Here is a 22,294-nt window from a genome sequence, read left to right as displayed (position 1 = left end):
AAATTATTTTTGTAATCAAGCTGAAGAGGCTGAGTGCTTATTAAGAGCTAAAAATCCTTTCCCAATTAAAACCCAGATCAGTCGTTCCCAACAATGCATCTCTGTGATTTTCATGGCCACCTTACCGGAAAATGAAATCCCCAAAATGTCTGCAATGGGAGTGATGACCTGGAAACGTCTCTGTGACCTGTTTTGGAAACTGAATGCTTCATCCATCTTACAAACCTAGAGAGCAAGGGAGAGAAGAGACTATTCCTGACTCCTCATAACTGGTAAGGAATATGGGCAAGACTAATTGCCCAGATAACAGAYTGTGAGTGCTAATCTCATTTTAAACTCTTTCCCTTGAATCATGGCATTTTTTCATCCCAAAGTGATCATTCAGAAGTTATTTACTAGGAGCTCACATTGAGCAGACTCCTGCTCCTACCTACCATGCCGCACATCTGCTTCCAATTAAAACCATTCCACAGTGCCCTGAGGGAGATGGGAGGGAGGCTCGAAGGTTTCTGCAAAGGGTTAGTTCAGCAGCTCCAGCTGCCTCTGTGGCAGATGAGGAGTAMGAACCTGCTTCATCCCTAGTGCCACATCATTCCTTTTGCTCTGCAGAGACCTTTCCTGTTTCGCTCAGATAATCCATTAAATGTAGCAATAGGAATTCTCTCATTATGACTAATGAATAGGACTCTTCCTTGTCAGATATGTGCATTTTTTTTCCAGCTCAGGAAAAATTAACATGTTTTAAGAGATATAGATGGAGATGGCCCCCATGGATGCCATTTTGTAGGACAAGTGCAATGAGAAAAAGAYTGGGATCTGTTGAACTAGAATTCCCACAGGTGCACAAAAGCCAGCAAACAACATTTGCTGATACTGTGTCTTTGTGCTCGAGCCCTTTGCAAAGTGCCTTATGCAGAGCTCCTACGTGGATCACAGGTGAGGTGAATTAGGGCCACGGAGAAGGAAGGAGGGCCTGTGGCTTCACCCACATTGCTGATCTGCACAAGTAGGTTTGAGTCCTGCTTCCACAGCTTCCTTTCTAGGTAGTGTTGAGCAAGTCACTTCTGCCTGTATTTATAAAAGGCATTATTTTATTTACTCACTTTAAAGCCTGATGCACAAAATCAGCTGCATCTAGCTGTGGAGGAGCCTAAAAACCTGTGGCCAGCTGCATGCCTCAGGGAACTCCAAGAAATAAACAAAGATGCAGGATTTCTGCTGCATATCCAGGACTGTAATGTGAGATAAAAATGCTCTTCCATCTCACATATTAAAGGCTGAGCTTATGCCATTTGGGATGCAATGGAGACACTGAAGTAATGGAGGCATCATGGCTCCTGCGCTGTATCCGACAGCAGAGAGGGTGGGATCACCACACGTGCCGTTTCCACACATAGCTGCACATCCAGGTTGAGCCAACTTTCATCTTCAGCTTCTAAAAAAAGGCAAAAAGGGGTGAACAAAAATAAAGATGCTCAAAAGAACACAGTGTAGGTGTTCTTCAGCTGTAGACTATGGCACTGTGTGAACAAGCGATGCTGAGCTGCTCGCCTGGCGATGGCAAATTTTGCTGGGCAATATGCAGAATGCAAAGAAAAACAACCATGACCATGATCAAACACTATAACAAAGATAGAAAGCACAGCAAAGCTGTGCATAGAGTAAAAAAATCTGTTCTGTTCCTGCCTGGCTACATTAGTTCACCTCTAAAGATGAAAACACAACAAAATTTTGCAACAAATTAGATTTTCATAAATAGAGTCAAATGTGTTTTAGTACTCATGGGCAGCGAATAGTCCTTTCTTGAGTATCATTGTGGTGATACTGGTCACAATTTAAAGTGGGCAAGTGAAAAAGAAAGATATGTTAAAATGCTGTAGAGGATAAGAAAAATGGAGGTCACAAAAGTTAAATGATTTTTTTCTTTTTTGGTATTTCTTGAAGAAAACCGAAGACATTTTAAAAATTATCTAATCTTAGCATAACTTCACCATGGGAATATATTGCATTTACAGCTGTCATTTCCYGAGTTTCTGCCCTTTACATTCTGCACAAATAGGTTTTGCTTACTGACAGGTAACAAATCTTACAAAAATATTGTATTTATAGTGAAGAAATCAGTCCTGCTATTCTTTTGCTAATAGATCTATATTTTTTCCTTGTTAACAAATTAAGCTTCTGATCCTTCTAATTAGACCATATCCATTCATTATCATGCCACATTTGGTGTCTGATTATGCAGCCACTGCATCTGAACAGCTTCATTCAAATCAGCAAAAAAAGCTCCTATGCAGCGTGTGCATCCTTTGCAGAGCTGCCTATTGCTGCTTTCTCAGAGCTTTAGAAAAATTCATATCCACGATGGCACTGAATTTTTCTTTTTATCCTAATTTCTAATACAACCCCCCAAATTCTGCAAGTTTTAAGAAATAGCAGTTGGACCAGATTACATGGTTAAGTTAACTTGCCTAGGCTGCATTGTAATTCTCTCTCAAGATGCAGCATGCATTCAGGCCAATTTAAAGTAAATGACTTTATCAGAAAACAAAGCAGACATCAGAGCACAGGCAGAAAGGCAAATGTCAGCCCCTGGCTCTGAGAGGCCTGGGATCCTCCGTATGTGCAACGAAACCTTGCGTTTCTGCCTCCACCCCGCAAACACACAGCACTATTTATAGCACAGCCTTTTACTACCGTTCTGTTCGGATGAGCTTCAGYGGGGGATTTACATGACTAACCAAAAGCAAAAGCCTTTTGTACTTTGTTTCCACACGGGAAGGCCAGCACGAAGCTGGTGTTCGCTGGGCCGAGTTATAGAAACGATCAGTTACTAGAAAACCAATTACTAACTCAAAGGCATCTGTTTCCATGGCATAGGTCCCCTGTCCCCTCCCTGTGCCCCAGATTTAACAGCAAGGAGGGGAGTTTAGTGGCCGRTCGGGAAGAATGCTCTTACCTCTGAGAACTAAAATGCATAGTCAAGGAAGACCTCATGTTTTCATGGTAACTRAGGAATAAAGAGTTAAGACCTAGGAGATGGCTCTGAACCAATAAACAGCACAAAGGGCTCCTATTAGCAAATCAAGAGCCCAAATGTGCTCTCATTTCCCTCCTTGTATCTTCAGTTAAGCCCTCTGGGCCACARAGTTACTGTTTTGTGCCAAAGCCAACAATCAGCAAAAGGAGATTATTTCAGATGCTGCTATATACTCTGAACCCTCATGAAAATGACCACCAGCTTCCTCCTTTAAACTCTGTTCGCATTTCCAGGGCCCATTGGTGGGTCACCATCCTCGCAACTTGGCTGCGCTTGAGCACCGGGACTTCCCCCAGAGGTCCTGCTTTTCCACAGATGTGGGCCTCTTCCGGCCTTCCAGATGGCAACGGGCTCCTTAACAAGCTTCCTGATTTTTCTCTCTCTGCTGGGATTTCCTTTCAACGTTATCTTGTCACATCTGTTTTTCTCTGGGTGGATGATGTGCAGGAGCATGCTACAAAATGCTTCTTCAGGAGGCTCCTGACCTACAGCCATCGTGGTTGTTCCAGGCCTCCCAGCTGCAGGCTTGTCCCCCCACAGTGAGGACATTAAATACTTTGGTGTTACGAGCTCTGCTTCCAGTTACAGCCCCTGCTGAGGCTGCTGAGCAGAGCTGAGGACCCCTTCGATTAAGTGTGTGGACTACTTGCTTCCTTGTCTTGATCTGCACCTCTGAACATACTCTTCCCTAGTGTTTTTCTGTGCTAATGCAGGGCTTCTCTCTAGGTTTCCCAGTTCTGTTATAGGGATGTTTAACACAGATCAGGAAGGAGAAGAATGGCCAAATAATTGGACCGGGGACTGGAGACGGGTTCATAATATCCTTGGCTCTTTTACAGACATCCTATATGACATTTGGTATCAAACTTTTCCTCTTTGCTTCTTCCACCTCTAAATGAGGATGGTAGMGTTCCTTCTTCAAGAAAGATTTAATGAAGCTAAATCATTTATGTTTTACYATTGATGTTTTAGTTGTGAAGTGATTTGAGAAGCAGCTGAGAGCATGAGACAACTGCAGTGCTCTCAGATTTGTCTCCATGCTGCCTCAGCAGAGACACATGMGGCCATGGCCCGAATGGAAGGAAACCCCTTTTCCCTTTTTCCTTGCATGGAATGCTAACGGTAGATCCTCAGCATGAGGATTTGGTTAAAGAGAAGCTCTGGAGCTGCCTTGACCTATCACTTGCTGTGGTGTTGGTGTCTCCTGGGCTCCCAAAGCAGCWATGCAGCTCTTTCCATGGCTCTGCAAACTTAGGATAAAGAGATGGAGACGAGCTGCAGTGCTGCTCCATGGGGTGCCAAGGGGAATTGGCAGCATGACTCCTCCAGGGCTGGGAGAGGAGATATTAAAGTCCTCCCTGAAGCCACACAGTGGGGACTCTACCCCTGCCATGGGCAGAAGAAGGAGTGAGGTGAGCGCTAACACCTCTCGTGCCTCTTGGCACGTCTGCTCTTAGACCTTGCTGCAGATACTCTATAAACTAGAAGGTATTTCTGCTGTGTCCTGCAAATCTTTGCTCAATTGATGACCACGCTCTCAATCTTCGTTACGCCGAYTGAGGAAACTCCAGGTCAGGAATCAGGACCAGTCTTCTGGGAATGTTATGCTTTTTCCTTTCTTCTAGCTTTCCAGTTAGTTAGGCCATAGTGGTTATTCTTTGCCCTCCACCACACGGCCAGAAAGCAGCTGTTCTTGCGATTTGACGAGCCAGGTATCATAAAGCAAGATGGCACAATGACTCTGAAAAAAGGGGAATGAAGGAACTGATATATTRGTTAAACTAGTCACCCACATAGCTAAGCAGCCTGTTGCTGTTCACAGCTTCCTGTAGAAGAAATATTTTAAAAAGACATATAAAGACACTGTTGTGCATGATTATGCAGTACCTATTTGGTGGAAGAGAATCCTCTTAATTTTTTGAAGTTAGTAGTTTGTCTCTGTTTTGAAGATAATTATTTTTATCACTGGTTACCATAGAGGAAATGATTCCCTTTTTCATAAATATTCGCTGTTAGTGAATCTTTTGAGGCCCTTTGCTTCAATTGTATCCTGTGGCCATGAGTTCTACACATTAATTGCATTTTTCTAAAAGAGAAAGAAACAAAAACATTATAGCTATGTGAAATGCTGGGGAAATTTTAGGTGGTATGCAATCATTTTTTAATTAGGCAGACTCAGAAAGAAGAAAAGGAAGATTAGCAAAAAGTCCTAGTGAGTTGTATATATTGCCGCGAGGATGTTTGAGATGGCCTTGTTACTCATGCACAGTGATGGAGCTCTCCATTCATTTTCTTTTGTTCTCAAATATGTGTAAGAATATGATCATCTGTAGGTTGCTGAGGTCACATTATTTCTGAAAGTTTTGAATAATTGGGCTGACTTTATCTGAACCCAACTTGTAAATCTTACAAAATGCTTTTTTTTTTTTTCTTTTGCTTCAGCAGCTACTTTCCTTTTAGTGATGCTAACCTCATGTCTCAGGTTCTTAGGTTAGCTTGCAGGAATGTAGCAGGAGCTCAGGAGCTTAGCTTAACTTGTTGTCTCTGGATTCCTTATTCCATTTTTAGGATCTCGGCCTGAATCTCTTGCTCATGACAGGGGAGTCCTTGTGATATGGCGAGAGCTGCAAGGCAGACATCTATCCCCTCGCACTGCTGTCACCACGGGACTGTGCTCCCTCCCGGGCTACAGTTGACATGAGTCATGATGTGCCACCAACACTGCATTCCTCACTCTTAGGGATTCCTGTGAGAGCGGGGCAGTTTTTAAGCACGCTGAAGATGTACCCCACGGCTAGGGGGTCTCCCCAAGCACCGCTGCCAGGTGGGCTCCGGCCCTGCCCTCCAAGGCCTAGGAGACAACCAGACCTTGGCAGTGCGTTTTCACACCCCCTCCGGTGTCAGAAAAGCTGCAGTGCTCACACTGCACAAATTTGACTTCGGAACGATTTATCATTTCCATTAATTGTCTCAAGCGCTYTATTTTCTTACACGGGCGTGAAAGGATCTTTGTTTACGCTGATTGCGGAGGGTAATATTTCTAGCACTGGTAACCATGGCAATGAATTATTCTTTGCGCAGGAACGGTGCCAGCTGCACCAGCGCCTCGTAGTAGCACTCGAGCAGTTTGCTAATGAGAGACTCCTCGTTTATCGTGGGAGGACATTTTCCCGTGTCCGCACATCAGCCTGCAGGTTCTCAGGAGCACATTCTTTATCAGAAATGCTCGGAGAAAACATCGAAGCCTATCTTGGTTACACAGCTGCTCCTCCTGCATGTAAGGTTTTCCTACTATTTTTTCTCCTTTGAGATCATATTATAAGATACATTATTTAAGAAAACTTACGGTGCAGCTTTTACTTCCACCTTGTGTAGAAAGGACAGACTTAGGATGCTGTAGAGGTGCTCTCTATTGCACAAAAAACACACTGCCCTATAAGCTTATCTATTCAGAGATACGTGACTTTTATCACTGGAGGAAGTTCGTTTATTTTTGAAGATTAATTTTATGTAAAATTTAAGAATAATTTTATTTAAAATTTAAGAATAATTTTAAAATGACACTACACTGTAAAAATATCTGTTACATCTAGGAGCTGAATTACCTCATCACTGAACCCAGTTGGTGAAGTTGGTTGCGTACGAACATGATTACCATATTTGTAAAAAAAAAGTTCATTTTTATAAAATAAGTAAAACATACTGCTTTACCTATTTCATAATTTAGATGTTTAAACCATTTTAATAACAAAAGGTCCAAATGGCATATATTTTTTATCTTAGATGTTTCTGGGAACATTCAGTAAACGATGTTAGGTGATAGCTAACTGACAGGCATTATTCCATGGGTTGTGGTCGGAGAGTACAAAGAGACTCAGGTGGAATAAACCATTCTCACTTGTCTCCAGAAAAACACCAGCAATAATCCTAGACCTGTTAAGCAGATGGATATCTCTAGGAGAGATTTTGTGTTAAATTAATCACAACGGTATGGGATGGTTCTAGCATGAGAGTTTCTAGAAAAGCATTTTTTTTGCCTTGTGGTTTACATGAAAAAGGTGAACGGCACAAACCATTTTCTTTCTTTTTTTTCCCCATATGTCCTGTAGAATATTGATCTCTTTTCTGTGGCTAGTGATCTGGTGCACTAATTTGTGTGCTCCGAAGTCACCAGCTCTACGTGACCGACATCTGCCCAGCAGCAGCTGTCGGGTGGCTCTACCCAGGATCAGCCTCTCTCCGAAGGGCTCTTTCTCTCACCATGGTTTTGCTCTCCAGAGGGTTTTTGCTCTGTCTGCACCCCTCAACACAAAGCAAAATCCAGCACTGGCAATCGCCCCAGCAAGCTCGGTCTGGCTTGAATAAAGCCAGAAAGATTCCCCCATGTTGCTGTGCTGCTTAGCCTGGGGTGGCTCAGTCCTGTGGCAGCTCAGTAAATCACCCCACGTTTTTAGTGCTTAAAAAAATAGGTCATTTGGAAACGAAAACAGCAATGAAAAGCGGTTGTGATTTTCCATAAAATTACAAGTAAGTAGTTGACTTTTTCTCTTTCCTATATAGAGTTTTTTCCCCACGTAAGACAATTCCCTGCGTTTGGTTCAGCAGATCGAGATGTTTGGGTCCCCCTCAAGCCCCCCAAACACCACGTGTATATTCAGCCTGTGACAACATGGAGCCCGGTGAACGCTGGCTGCCCCAGTGTGGGAACGGGGCCGCGTGGCGCCTTCCCGCGCCTCCCGGCTGGCAGGCAGCCCCCGCGCCCCTGCCACTGGATCCAACAGTCTGCAGGCTTTTTCCAGGCTTTTCCTGGACCCGGCCGCAAGCGGTCCCCTCTCCCTGCCCTTGGCAGAAGATGAGGCGACACTCGGGACAGCAACAGGCGGATGTTTGTGATGTTTGTGCTTGAGGAACCCTGAGGAACCTGGTGAGAAACGTGATGAGCCCTGCAGAAATTGCCCGAAAGAGAAATTGCTGCTGACCTCGAGCCATTGACCTGGTTTATACTCCGAGGTCTCCAGTATTTGCTGCTATTTTAAGGGCTAGCTCGGCTAGCAACCTCAGCCAAGGAACACGCAGGGRTTTGTGTGTTTTCTTTCCACTAAGGACACACTGACAGAGAGAGATGCAGAAAAGGAGAGGCAAAGCGGAAGAGAGAGAAAAGGGAAAAGAAGAAAGCGGAGAAGGAAAAAGAGTCACTTCATAGAGCTCTTCCAGGTGGCAGATGTCCAGCCCCAACAGTCCCTAACAAAGGTGTAAATCCAACATCCCTGGAGCTGCCCTGGATTTGCACTGGCGGCTCAGTGGGCTCCTGGCTCATGGAGCTGCTGTAGTGATGCAGGGCAAGCGTACAGGGAACGGGGCGCTTGCAGGAGGAGTAAGAAAATAAGGCTGTCCTGAAGGCAGAGATTTACGCAGCTCCCTACTGAGCTTTGGAGCTCGTGATGGGACCGGTGTCTCTGAAGGGCTGCACAGGGTGCCAGAGAGGAGCCACGTGGGGGTTTTGGCCTCTCCTCGCTCCTCTCCCCTTCCAGGTGTGGGATGTGAGGCCCACCAGGCTCCCAGGAGGAGACTGGCACTGCCACGGGTTAAGCTGCTGTAATTTGAGAGGTAGTCCCGAGGTTGTGCTTTGCTGAGGGCTGCGGCGCTGCTCATTAGGAGCAATTAATGTCGGGCGGCGCGCGCTCCCGTCAGGCCGTGCCGCCATCAGCGGCCAGCTGGTCCGCGAGGAAGCGACTGGGCCCTCGGCCCGCCCAGGTGGGCTCCCAGGCGGGCTGCATGAATAGCAGTGTGTTAAACCGATCGTGTCGAAGCACGAGGCAACATTTCCAGCACAGGGCGCACGCCTCAGAGGCTGGGGAGCACCCGGCAGCTTCTGCTGCCCCTGAGAATCGAGCTTCTGCCCGGCTCCGGCCTGGGTGTCTGTGACATGTTCACCATCTTTAACATCTGTGCCATTTACAAATGTTGTACCGCACAGCCATACCTCTCCAGGGACRCCTATTTCTGCACGAATGTTGCTTTTACCAGTGTGTTTCATCACTGATGCTGCAGGAAAGTGCTGCTCAGCCAGAGGTGGGGTGTTTTTCAGCCCCTTTCGGCCTTGTACATCGTTATGGACCTCAGTGTAAACCTCCCTGCGGAGCTGAGATGGATGGAAAGAAACTCGAGTCAAGCTTTTCATCGTTGCTTTTACTACACAGCACTCTCTGTCCAAGCAGGTCATGACCATAGGCTGCACTTGGCAAGGCAGTTGCCAGCAGCCRTGTCAGGGAGAAGGACTCAGTTTAATTTTTTCTCTCTTTGTCTACTGATTAATCACCTGTAATTCAATCCCCAGTCAGGGATCATAAATGTCACCTGAGATGCTACAGTCAGCTCTGCAGCACATCTCAGCTCTGTTGAAAAGACACCATAGAACAAAGCATGTGGGAGACCTTGAAAAATGTCACCTGGRAATGGGTTAAAACTGCACACCCAGGTTGAAAATAGTGGATGATAGTATCATCCACTAAAGACATTCCCATTAAACTTCACACYGCCTACCTGACCAGAGACCCAGGGACCAGTTTTGTTACCCCGCACTGCATTTTCTGTCAGCAGCGACTTTCATTTCTCATTTTCATCAAACAAATGTCTTTTGCCATTTTCCTTAAAAGATCCGTTCACCAAGCTTGCCAGTCATTGAAGAGCGATTGCATTAGAGGTAAAGACTATGAAAAAAACACTAGCAGGACCCTGCAGTACAATAAGGCCACTTTACTGACATTAAATATGTGACTGGAGGTGGCCTGTGGCGAACCCAGACTCAGCCCAGGACCTGCCCTGGCATTCCCAGCCCTGTAAATCTGCGAGGTGACTTTGTGGTTCTTGGTAGCACCACGTCTGGTGCAAGTGCTTGGCATGATACCCCTTAGCTCCAATAGCACGAGCGGTACCTGCTCCCACCCAGCTTCAGTGTGTCCTGGATCCTTGTATCTGCCATCTGTTTTTAAGCTATTATGCATTTCAAATGTAGTTYGGAGGGGATTTCAGATTATTCTTGAAATTCTGTGTAATTCTGGTGGATTGTAGTGGGAATTGCTAGTGTGCCTGCATTGTCTCTGCTCTGCTTCCTGGGGAGCTGCCCCTGCAGAGCTTTGCCAGGGCCACTGTGAGTTGTCCAGACATTTCAGCATTGACACCATGCCTTGGCTGCCTCCGCTGCTGCCGTGTGGGTGAAATGCAGCTCTGCCCCTKCCTCCACACAGAGGAGGGGCTGCCTGCGAGATATTTCATCTCCCACCTGCCTAAAGTAGAGCAAAATTCCCCATCTTCCATAGAAAATAAATTGAGATTTGAACATGGAAGCCAACAGCAGAAAATGAAGCTGTTCTGGCTTGTGGCTGATGTGGCCAGTACTTCCAAGCGCTGTGAGGGTTGACCAGCAAAGTGCATCTGCAGAGCGCACCTCCGGCCTCGCAGGACGTGTCATGTGGATCTTTTGGCAGCGTGTCCTTATTCCCCTGGAGCTGCCCGAGAGCAGGAGCTGGACCCGGGAGCTGCACTTTGGCAGCTGGCGCTGCAGGAGGGGCGATAGGCATGGGCAGGCCTGTTTCTGCACACAAGCTGCTGTCTGCTAGCACTGAAAAGCTGGTCGGCCCCCTGATGAATGCGCTTAGCAGGGGCCTGGAGATGCTGATGCCTTCTTGTGCTGCTGGGAAAGCACAGAGATGTGCCCCTGTGCAGCTCCGAAGGGCTCCTGCAAGGGAATAACTCCCATGGAGGGTAGGGAGGGAGAAGAAGTTCAAAGGCTTGTTGAGCAGAAGCTGCAGAGAGAGGCTTGGTGCGGTATTAATAATTGATTTCACAGCGGATGGCAAGCGAACGTTTTTGAATTTGGGAAAAAAATGATTATCTACTTCAACCATTTTCATTAGGGACGTTTTCCACCTGCTTGATAGCTAAGTTCCCCCTCCTGCAATTTGCACAAAGGTAGCARTATTGCATGGTGCCTTTTGTATTTAAGATCAGGAATTACCATTTTCTCACTTTATTTGCCATAGCCCTGGGGAGAAGTCAAGTTTTCCAGGCTGAGTCTTCACCCGATTGTTAGAAAATTAACCCTGCTGCTTATAGCTTCTACTGCCCGTGGAGGAATGTACCTGGAAAGGCTTGTGGCTCTCTCAAGTTTTCCCTCAGGATGTGTGAGACTTGTGGCCTGACGTGGATGGGACCCCCATCCAGGTCCTGCTTGGCTGCTTCAGCTTTGCAGTGCTTCAGCTTCCCCACTTTTCCCAAGTGGGGAAGAGGCAATGCAGATGTTCAAGGGGGTCTAAGGCCCTACTCTGGGTCAGCTCCCACCCCACACCAGGCTGCCTGACAAGGGACAAGGGGGCTGTGCAGAGATGGGCCACCACGCGATGACTGCTCTCCCCAGAGGCCTTGCAGGTCACCATCTTCTCCCTGATGTGCATGGAGCTCTCATGCTGCAGGCTGCATTGCCATGGATGAGCATGTGGGAGCATGAGAAGGAGAGGTTGCCGGGGAAGATACAACTTTTTAGTTAACTTCTGTTGGTTAAGTCTGCCCAAGGGCTGTCTCCCTGGAAGAACAGTCTGCTTAAATCAGTAGGGTTATGTTTAGAAATCAGTGCTAATGCAAACATGACAGATTACAGCTCTCTTGCTGTCCTTTCCCAGCTGGTGACAGGCTCCCTGGACTGGGGTAGCACAGAAAACATCCACCGTGCAACAAGTCCTTCTCTGCACGTAGCTTCTTCTTATCCAGTTATTCCCCAGACCATCTCTTTTTCTGTTGCCAGGCTTTCATTTCTGCAGGCTTCTGACAAGTGCTGCATTTGTTTGGGATTTTTCTTTGGCGTGTTGTCCTCCTGGGCCATTTGTCTGGGCAGCTCTGAAGAGCCAGTGGGGACCAGCGAGCCCAAACTGCCTTGTCCCTGGGCACAGGTGCTGTAGATTTGCCTGAAAATCAGAAGGCTGATGGAAAAATAACAGTCATCGTTATCTRTTGATTTCCATTAATAAAGAACACCATGGGCCATCCTAGTGTTCCAATATTATTTCAATAAAATAACCCAATATCAACACGTTACCCAGAAGCAGATTGTGGCCGAGTAGAGAAGCCAAGAAAGTAGAAAACAACAAAGTAAGAGCCTTAACTTCATATTTTGGGATATAATTCTCAGAGTTAAATGGCACGAATGCAGTTTTTACACTGAAATCCATGATTTCCTCCGAATTCCATTCTTTCACGCCGTCTGCATGTGAGCTTTTGTTAGTCAATCGCTACACGGCATTTTACAGCGTTCCTTTTGTGCAGTGATCCTTTCAGCTGTCATGCTCTAATCACATTTCTCTAGGATGTATAGAGCATTTACTGCTTGGTTTAGGAACTTTCTAATGAATGTTTCGTTTAATATTCATTCTCACTTGCTGTTTGTCAGAAAGATCAACATCCTGTTGGGTTTCACTCAGAGCAACCTCAGTGCACGGGCTGCTGTGCGCTGATGTCCACATCTTGTTTTTCAATAGCTGTAACCAGRGCACGAGACCGTCTGTGTCAGTCATGTATGAAAGTGAGGATAACAGAGGCCCAAATGCAGGCCATAATGGGGATTACTCTCTTTTTCTTCTCTTCTCAGGCACTCACCCATTTTCACCCCATATCTCATCTCTAGTAAATGTCTAGAGCTCCATCTAAGGGTGTCCTGTCAAGGGAAAAAAAGATTTTTTTTTGCTCTCTCTTTCCTTGTTTATGACATATGGATGCCTAAAAGTTTTTTTCAGTCTTTMCCCAATAACATTTATCTTGCTCTCCTTTTACAATAACTGCAGACTTTGCCCTAATGAACTCGATGGATAACTGCAGTAATACAGATCCATCTGAAAACTGCTCTGTTGAGGGAAGCGAAGATTTTTCATTTAAGACTATTAATGTCGTTCGGGTATTTTTGTTCTGTTTCATTGAAACACCTAAAAATACATGGAGGAGAATGTATTTCAGTTCAGTGTTTGGAGAGTTCTGCCCTTTCAGCTAAGAACTGGAAACCACCACCTGAGACCCTCTGCAAATTCTTCAGCAAAAATAGGGTAAGTGAAAAGTGACTTTTCAAATATAAATTTCTTTCACRGCAATAGGAGAGAGAAACCACAATCCTCCTAAGCATTGTTTTTATGTAAAAAGAAAAGCAGGCAAAAATACCCACCTTTTTTTGTGTGTGTATTTTCATTGGTAGGTCACTGCTAACAGAGAGAGCATTTTTTGAAATCTCAGAGACTGCCAATAATCCTGGCCTGATTTGGAGTTTCTTCAAAGCACACAAATAAAATCAGGTTGATAAAGCTCAGCACAGGGACTATTTTTGCTTCTTTTATCTCAACTGGGGCTGACTGACACAGGGACAGAAGAAACATCACCAAGCAGATCAGCTAGGAGTGCTTCGTTCAAGAATACTTTATTACTCAGGAGCAGTAGCATTATATCCTATAAACTTCCTCCTGGGATTGCTGGTGATTTGGTCATGACAGGAACAAGTTTGATATGCAGAAAGTTACCTCTGGAAAAACCTGCTCTCCCTTTCTTTCTCTCTTAGCTTTCCTCTTAATTTTCATCTTTCCCATAGACACATTTTTAGTGCTGGAGCACTGAGGTTCTCTAGCATTCATTTTCTCTTCTGCACATTCCTGCCTACATTTCTATTGGGATTGAAGCTGTCCATAAAACCCTAGCAAAGGTCTCCCCTTCTGCTACAGATGCTACAAATTTGCTGTTTCTGCCATGCTGCACTTGGGCCCCAGATCCACTTCTCAGTCATTCTGGCAGGGTTGATAAGGAGAGGAGTCAGAATGGGTGCAATAAACCAATGCTAAGTAAAGAAATGCACATCCTGCCTATAAACTGCCCTCTCCTCACATTTATATTGCATTTTCTGTAGAGTTTGACATCTGAAAATGAGACAAGCTGTATCCATAATGGGAATGGGTTTTCAGTGGAATGGAGGTATGGCAAGGAAAGGAAAAGTATATTTGTATGACTTCCATCATCATAATATCTGGTAGTGGAAATCATAATGTCACAAGCAGTATTTATCCCCACACAGTCCCTCTATTTTCCAGCATTCTCATTTTACAGTTCTCATTTTACAGCAGAGGAGCTGAGGCACAGAGAGCCTCCAGAACAAGCTCAAGGGCACACAGGAGATTAATCCATCCACGCTTGGGTCTATAGACYGAATATGCCATCTTATGAAAGTGCATATATGACCTAAAATGAGGAGAAAAGAGTGGAAATGTATGCTTATCACAGAGTTTTTTTTTTTCTATGTTTTACTCAGAAGTCATCCAGTACCTGTCTTCTTTATCTGTGAAATAGCAGTATTAATACTCCCTCCTGTCAAAAAGTACATATAAATATTAATTTCTTATATAATTCCTATGATGGAGACTGCATTCCCTTTCTTATAAGCAGTTTTACCACACAACTGATCCAGGACAGATACCTAGAAGAGCCTTTCAGTAGCTAGTTACATTCTACTAATTTACTCTCACTTAAATGTAAATATATACATAAGCATATGTATGCGCAGGAGTTTCTACAAGGCACCAGATACTCAATATCCAAATAATATTTCAGTGCCCTAAAAGGGCAGTTGATTTTATGAAATCACAATAACTTCAAGAGAAATTATATTCTCCGTGCCCTTGTATTCCGGGGCTAATTTCTAGCGAAGAGATTAAAAGGCAGCAGTCCCATGCTGTTTTCCCCATACATTTCGCATTCCCTTGGTTTGTCGCTTTGCTGGGTAAGTTTTCCATAACGATCGCTGCTGGCCCATTAATTCCCAGAGCTCCAGGGTAAATTCTGTCTGCTTCTCTCTGCCGATGCTGCGCGTCTGACTTGTCCTCATTTGCCTAATCCTCCTGCCTCCCCCTCGGCAGCCGCGCGCGCTCCGAGGTGCCGGAGAGCGCGGGCTCCGCGCGCTGCTCTGGGATAACGGAGGGGAACCTGGCCCCGTTGTGGCTCTGCTTTTTCTCCTCCGCGTGTGATTAAGTGGATGTGACTGGGTGCAGGAGTCACGTAGCGCACGCCCGCTGGGCGCTCGGCTTCCCAGCCGCGGCGCCGGGGATGCGAGGGGCGTCTGCAGAGCCACTTGCTTGGCGTTTCTCCGAGTGCCATGGGCAGCAGCGCGGGGTTTCTGTGGCGTGACCACTCACACCACGGTGATTGCTCTGCTGGTCTCTCAGGCTCGTGCTGCTGCTGGGTGGGAGCCACCCRCAGCCCCTGCACTGGGTGCTCGAGGGCACCCTGCTCCACACYGGCCTCAGCTCATGGGCCTAGGCAGCAATGGGTGCTGAGACCTGTGCCTTCACACAGGCATTGCTTCGACTCTGTGTGTTAGTAACTACACTTATTGTTTCAATGCCTTCCTCTCAAAACACTAAAAAAAGGGAACAGAGCAACGTAGCGCTGATGCTATGGAGAAGCAAAAGCATGTGTGTTGGCTCCAGGATGCACACAGACAGACTCTGAAGTGCTGTCAGGGTCAGCACGGACCAGCACTGAGGGTCAAGGTCTTGGGAGCAGATGGCCCAGGGTGACGTTGACTGTTCCTGGTTTCCAACTCTCTCTCTGTATCATAGTTTCTGACTCCAGGATAAATTCCACATGGCTCAGTGACTCCTTCCAAGGCCAGAATACCAGCTCACGGGTCTCACAGAAGTCACTTCTTGCATGGAAGAAGGCATTGGTGAGGCTGCAGGAAGACTTTGTGTCCAGATGCTCACATGGCTTCAGCCCAAGCAGGGATGGAGCCCAGCTCCCTGCCTTCACCTCACCAAGTCCATGGCAGGCACAAGGAGGAAAACCAGTGCCCAGAAGTCATGGAGCAGCATCATGGCTTGRCTCAGACCCCTTCCTCGGGGTGCACTTTGGAAAGAAAAGAGCTACTGCCATATTTTGCAAGAGGACTGATCCTCCAGCAGTGCYTCCGTGTCCCTGAGTGTGTGGTGGGGGCCGGCTCCTCCACTGGTTTCTGTGTCCTGAAGCCTTCAGCAGGAGCTAAGGTCAACCGGCTCATCCTGCAGTCCTGGGTATGTGCCGAAGACAATTTGTGAGAGCACAAAGTGGATCCGAGCGACTGGGGCTGGGAGATCACCTCGCTTGGCATTGGGAGCCATGAGAGGGATGAGGGGCTCCCCAAGGCAGACACATCCTCTGCAAGGGGATGCTGACTCTCACACCATCACTGCCATTTGGATCCAGGCTGTAAAGACCTGTGATATCTGGTCCAGATGTGCTAGAGGGGCTGAYACCCCCACTGCCATCACAGCAACATCTGGTTCTGGCCTACTTGTGGGAGGAATTTAATCAAATGCTTGTGCTACGCGTGTCTGTGTATTTGCATGGTGGTAATTTTMCCCATGTTTCTCATGGGCTGATGTCATTTATTAGACATTTCCATGCAGGTAGGAGTGGCTGTAGGAGGAAACAAGGTCGAGAATAGGTAGGAAACCATGRGACCATCTGTCATGTTGGATCTGGGGGAAAGATGAACAAAGATRCCCAATATAATTATATTTGTTGGACAAGCTTAAAGCTCTCCCTGCCAATAGGCAGCCTGCAGAGATAGATACCCTTTAAAAAGAAATTTGAACAAAGAGAGGATGTGTTCACTTGTAAGTCAAACAAAATAATATTTTGCTTCCTATTTTCTTTTTCATGATGGTTACTACTTTAAAACTCTCCCTGCAAGGACAAAACATTTTTTTTTTCTTTTTTTCTGTAAATTGTTTGTCTCTGGCACATGGTACTGGAGCCAGCAGGCATATTTCGAAGTTGCATAATCTCACATTTTGAGGAGACGAGGAGGAGCCTGAGGCCTCATTCTGCACCCAATGTGTGCACACAGCTCGCCTGCTTGCCCCCAGGCTTTCTCTCTCCACAAGTGTGCACAATGCTGCCTCACTGAAGGAGCTTTGAAATCTTTGGTTGGAAGTCACTCCGGAATTGTTCTATGTTATGGAAATGACAGCTTTATGCTGAACATTTCCTAACAACTCACTTCCATGCCAGAGCAGGCATTCCTGTTCGCCTCCCAGGTTTGAACATTGTCAAGGTCTGTGCTTAACCTTGTCTCTTCTCAATAGCTGCTTCAATAATGGTGGGGAAAGGGATGTGCTTAGAAAGGGGACCGAAAGAACTAGGACAGGGAACAAATACCAAGAGGTAATAGTCCTGTATGTGCCTGGGCCTTCGAGGAATCACAGAGACAGGGATGTAGATCTGCATGGGCTAAGTAACAAGAGCAAAACGCACCTAGCAATTAAGAAAAATGTCAGATTTTACAGTAGAGGGTTCTTCTCCTGACCTCTCACCTCTCTTGGGAGCAATTAAYCCTCAAAGCCATCTTTCCTGGAGAATCCACACAGAATCACAGACTGGTTGAGGTTGGAAGGGACCTCTAGAGACCATCTTGTTCACCTGCCCTGCTCCAGCAGGGACGCCCAGAGCACGGGGCACAGCGTGGCAGCCAGGCAGGTTTGGAAGATCTCCAGAGAAGGAGACTCCACAGCCTCCCTGGGCAGCCTSTTCCAGGGCTCTGGCACCCTCACAGTGAAGTTCATCCTCACATGCAGATGGAACTGCCTGGGTTTCAACATTGTCCCTTGTCCTGTCACTGGTGACCACTGAGTAGAGTTTGGCCTCATCCTCCMTGCATTCTCCCCTCAGGCACTTACACATACTGTTCAGATCCCCTCTCAACCTTCTCTTCTCCAGGCTAAACAGGCGCAGCTCACTTATTCTTTCYTCGCACAGTAGATGCTCCCTTAAYCCCACTGGAGCATGTCAAGGACAGCTGGTGGTTTCTTAGATTTGAGACCCAGAAAGAGATCTGGTTTGTAACCAAGTAGCTAACAAGACATTTTTATCCATAAAACTTTGAGCTTTCCTTTACAACAAGGAAACACACCCCAGGCCACTCTGAAACCTTCGTCCTGATGCCTGTAGTAGGCATGGGAAGTCACAAGACATTCTCTAAGGGGAGTGGGTCTGTTTTCCATTTCCAAGGAGGGGTGAGTGCCCTAATGCTTGGGACATTTAGGCATTAGTCTTCTAATAGACTTAGTTCATTTACCTTGTAGGCATCACAACTCCTGGTGCACAGCAGCACTACCCACTCTCTCCTCTCCCCAACCCCAGAAACAGCTATGGCCATGGGCCTTCCAAGTGAGTGAACCCAGTCTGCCTGGTCTGGGTGCAGATCTGAGAGCAGAAGGGTTTGAAGGAGAAAGAGGTTATTTTGGAGGTGTCCAAATTACAGTGAGACACACAGCYGGTCTGTTTACAGATGTGAAAGAAGAAAGATGATTACAAGAGAAGAGCTTGCAGACAGAAGGAGAAGCATTTGCAGTCTGGTGCCCTCTTTATTAGGTCCCTGAGGGTGACCGCAAGGTGGGAAAGGGCAGATTGGATACTGGCATATAATAAGGGGTTAAATAGGACAGATTGAATGAAAAACTTGCAYTCCAAAGTGCATGAGGAGCCCTGGGAACTGTGCAGAGGGGAGTCACTGATAGGAAGTTCTGGATGCTCAGGTATGACTCATCTTCTTGTATCCTTAAATCTGCTAGCACTATTTCCTTATCTCAGCCATGCTAACCTTGAGTAGCTACTGGCTGTGAAGCAGGTAGGCTTTGTTGACAAAAGTGAATATGTGTGTTTAGCCGTGACAGGAATCGGGTCAGCATGCAGAGAGCCTGCCCTGGGCCTGCAACCACTGCCATCAGTGGCTCCTCATCAGATCTGCTGCAGGTGTTCCCACTACACCTATCAGCCCTATGACTTAGTGCCCTACTCTCCCCATATATAGGCCATTACATTCTCACCTTCCTGGAGTAAGGAGCTGATTCTCTAAAGTGAAGCTCAGTGTGGTTTGGAGGATGGGTCACTTCAGGGACCAAGGGTGGGGGTTCCTCTTGCTCCACTCACTTGCTTCCCTCAACATCATCTCTCCAGATGACACTACCCCMCAGTGGCACTTGTAGCACCAGGTAGTAATCCCTTTTCTTTCTTCCCTGTCTCCTCCATACCTACCACAATTCCCCCTTCCCCAGCACTTCCATAGTTCCAGCACACATCATCTCTACTATTCCCCAGCCTTTCCTCAAAGAAGTGTCAGAGGGTCCTGCACAGCACAGTGTTGGCAGGAACAGGCAAGTGAGACCTGACTGCATCCCCTCACCTTTGCCACTGCTGGTGCAGAGCAGCTGAGCAGATTTCAGCACATTTTCAGTGTGACTAGAAGYGGGGAAACTTCATAGATTAAACAGAAGGGCACACAACGGTGCTGTGGATATGCTGGTATTACTGGTCAGGTAATAACACAGGCACTACTGTGCATTTAGCACTGCTACAATCATCACAGTGTTGATATATTCCCCACTGCAAGGGATAAAGTAATTGCTACAGCTTGAGAGCTCTGTGCTCCAGGTGTGCTTTTATTTTATTTTATTTTATTTTATTTTATTTTATTTTATTTTATTTTATTTTATTTTATTTTATTTTATTTTATTTTATTTTTTTATTTTACATTTCTAGGATGGTCTTTGGGCCAAGCTACCCAAATTCAAATTCCACCTCTGCACCACCAGCTTGCTGAACTTCAGCCGAAGCAACATGATCGATGCCAGTCTCTGTGCTTTGATTTTAGGAACTCTCATTACCAGAGGGAAAACAGATGCTTCCCATCCAGACTAATCAGGGAAGAAGTTTTACTCAGAGGATGCATCTGGGCAAGTTTAAATGTAATCAGATTGGTCAAGTTGGAGGGCCAGCAGAGCTCTGCTGTGATGGACAAAACAAAGTGACTGAATTCAAATATTAAAATCYGCACTGACACGTGATTCTGGTGACTGTGCTGTGCACTTAACTAGGAACTGAAATACCCTGAGGATAAAACAGCAGCTGGGATTACAACAAAGCAGGCATCCATCCAAAGYACCAGTAAATCATGTGGAATTTTTACTTTGCTACAGATTTTGCTGGTGTTGAAAGAAAAGAAAGTAGAAAGTGATTTTTTCTAAACAAAGGAGTGAAGCAAGGARTACCTGTGAGAAATGTCAACCCTCYTCCTGCAAAATTTAAGAACTRAATTCCTAAAATGAAGAGTGTATGGAACTGTAAATGCAGAGTTTCCGATCAGGAGTGGTGTGTGAAAAGACTGCACATCCACACAATTTACAATATGATGTACAACAGGTGGAAAACAAATGTCTCTCTGTCTTTTATTATGTACAGATTTTCCTTTTCTTATACTAAAGCCGCACAGGAACATGAAGGAGAAGAAATGTTTGGTACATCAGAGAAGAAAGGCAGAAGAGGTGAGGCAGAAGGAACACACGGTAAAAATAGGATATGAAAGAGAACCTTGAAAATACACTGGAGCAGAAGTGTCAGAACAGTCCTCAAAATATCCTCAATGAGTATGACAAGTAATACTGAACTGGCACCTGCTGCAAGCAGGTGGACATAGTATCCAACCTAATTGCATTCCCTGGGAGTTTCCAGGGAGCAGTGGGGACCGCTCACTAGACATCAGCCTGGCTCCACATGACATGGCTCTTCACCAGCATCCTCTGCGTCGGGAAGGCGTGCCAGCCCAAATCCCAATAATGGGATCATCCCACATGTCAAAATTCCCAACAGCAGCACGTCAGTGGGAAGACTGTTTTTTTTCATGGACATCAGGGATAAAGAGAAATTAGAAGTGGATGACGATGGTCTTGCTTCCATCAGTGTGAGGGCTGCCTCAGGGAGCTGGTTGTGCTGGACATTTGATGGGCTTCCTTGTTTTGTTGCCAAGGCTGGAATCAATTTTTTGAGAAGTGGAAGTAATTCATGTAAAAAGATGAAACCCAAATCACCCCCACTTGATTCCACCCATCTTGGAAAATGTAAACTTTGTATTTTAGAAGTCATTATGAGATTAGCTGCTCCACAGATTTTCAGTCATGGCTATGGTTAAATATGCCTTGGTTTTAGCTGTGTTGAGAATCGTAGATTAATCCCATGCTGCTGTTTCATGCGAGACTCCTGCACAAATTAATTCAAAGCAAATTGTAATTGCAGACTGCACTGAACGTGGCATTAACTGCGGGTGCTGCAAGGCAGGTGCCTGTGAAGCTCCTGCAAGTCAAGCATGACTTGAGGAGGGGAGTGAGAGCATTCCGCAGTGAGCGAGCCAGCAGCGACCCGGATCTGGCATTTTGCAGCACGTGCCATAGCCTCTGACCCAGATTTTTGCTGAATTCGCCACCCGACAATCTTCTTAGCTGCATAGCCCAAGGAATCCAAACGTCTGGCCATGGAAAACTGACACGGCAAAACTCTCAGCCACTGACAGTGTCCAATTGTTAAGGGTATTTCAACATAATATTATTATATGAAGTGCATGTCAACTATGCTGCTTTTAAGTATTTATATCAACACTTATAGTGATATTGGAGCCATATATAGTCAAAAGTAATAGGAAACTCCCCAGGAATTGTGTGAAGTCCAGGATGGGCTTCACACAATTCCTGGTAGGGTGGCTTTGGTAGGGTGGCTTTTTCTTTTTCTGCTTTTTTTTTCTTCTCTTTTAATTTATCTTCTATTTGGAGAGATGTCTTTGCTATTTACTTATTCTTCTGATAGAGATAGAACTTCTGAGGGTTGTTGACTAGGTTGAGACTTGCCCCGCTTCTCTTAGAAATATGTTTAATAGCTCAATCATTTGCAAAGGAAGGTCATTTTAGATCATAAAGTTTAATAAAAAGCATCACAGATAAGGACATTACTCTTCTGTTTCTTTCTMCCTTCCTGTACTTACTGGAATTCATCTAGCCAGCAAGTTTCACGATGAAATTCCAATATCACCTTTCCTATCTCTGGCTCTCTGGAACATTCAAGTACATGTCCTGTAGCCACAATTTCTTCATTATGTATTCTGTGCAAATAAAAGGCACATGTGTGTAATCCCATGGTAATTACACCTATTAGAAAGAAAATTAGAAAAAAAAATCTGGGTTAATTTCAACCTTTCTTAAAAGCTGCAGTTTAAGCTTGAGGTCGGAAGATGGCAGCAATAAAGCACAGTCAAGGCCTTCATGTCCTGAGGCTTTTCCTTYCAAAACATGTTTTTGTTCCAGGAAGAGGTAATTCTTTTAAAAGGAGTAATTTTTAACTGAGGCATCAAATATGACAGGCCTTCTTCCAGTAAAC

General features: G+C 45.7%; 1 long non-coding RNA gene across 1 annotated transcript; it reads left to right on the top strand.

Moving 5' to 3' along the window:
• The first annotated feature begins 69 nt into the window (after window positions 1-69).
• Window positions 70-3,353, top strand: LOC112956341. The gene is made up of 2 exons (XR_003251034.1): window positions 70-272; window positions 3,271-3,353. It is a non-coding gene; the product is annotated as an uncharacterized LOC112956341 (long non-coding RNA).
• The last annotated feature ends 18,941 nt before the right edge of the window (window positions 3,354-22,294 follow it).

This window comes from Nothoprocta perdicaria, unplaced genomic scaffold, assembly GCF_003342845.1.
Source record: "Nothoprocta perdicaria isolate Ctin4 unplaced genomic scaffold, notPer1 scaffold_62, whole genome shotgun sequence".
NCBI lineage: Eukaryota > Metazoa > Chordata > Aves > Tinamiformes > Tinamidae > Nothoprocta > Nothoprocta perdicaria.
Note: the sequence above shows the minus strand (reverse complement) of the source record. Positions and strands in the feature narration are given on the sequence as shown.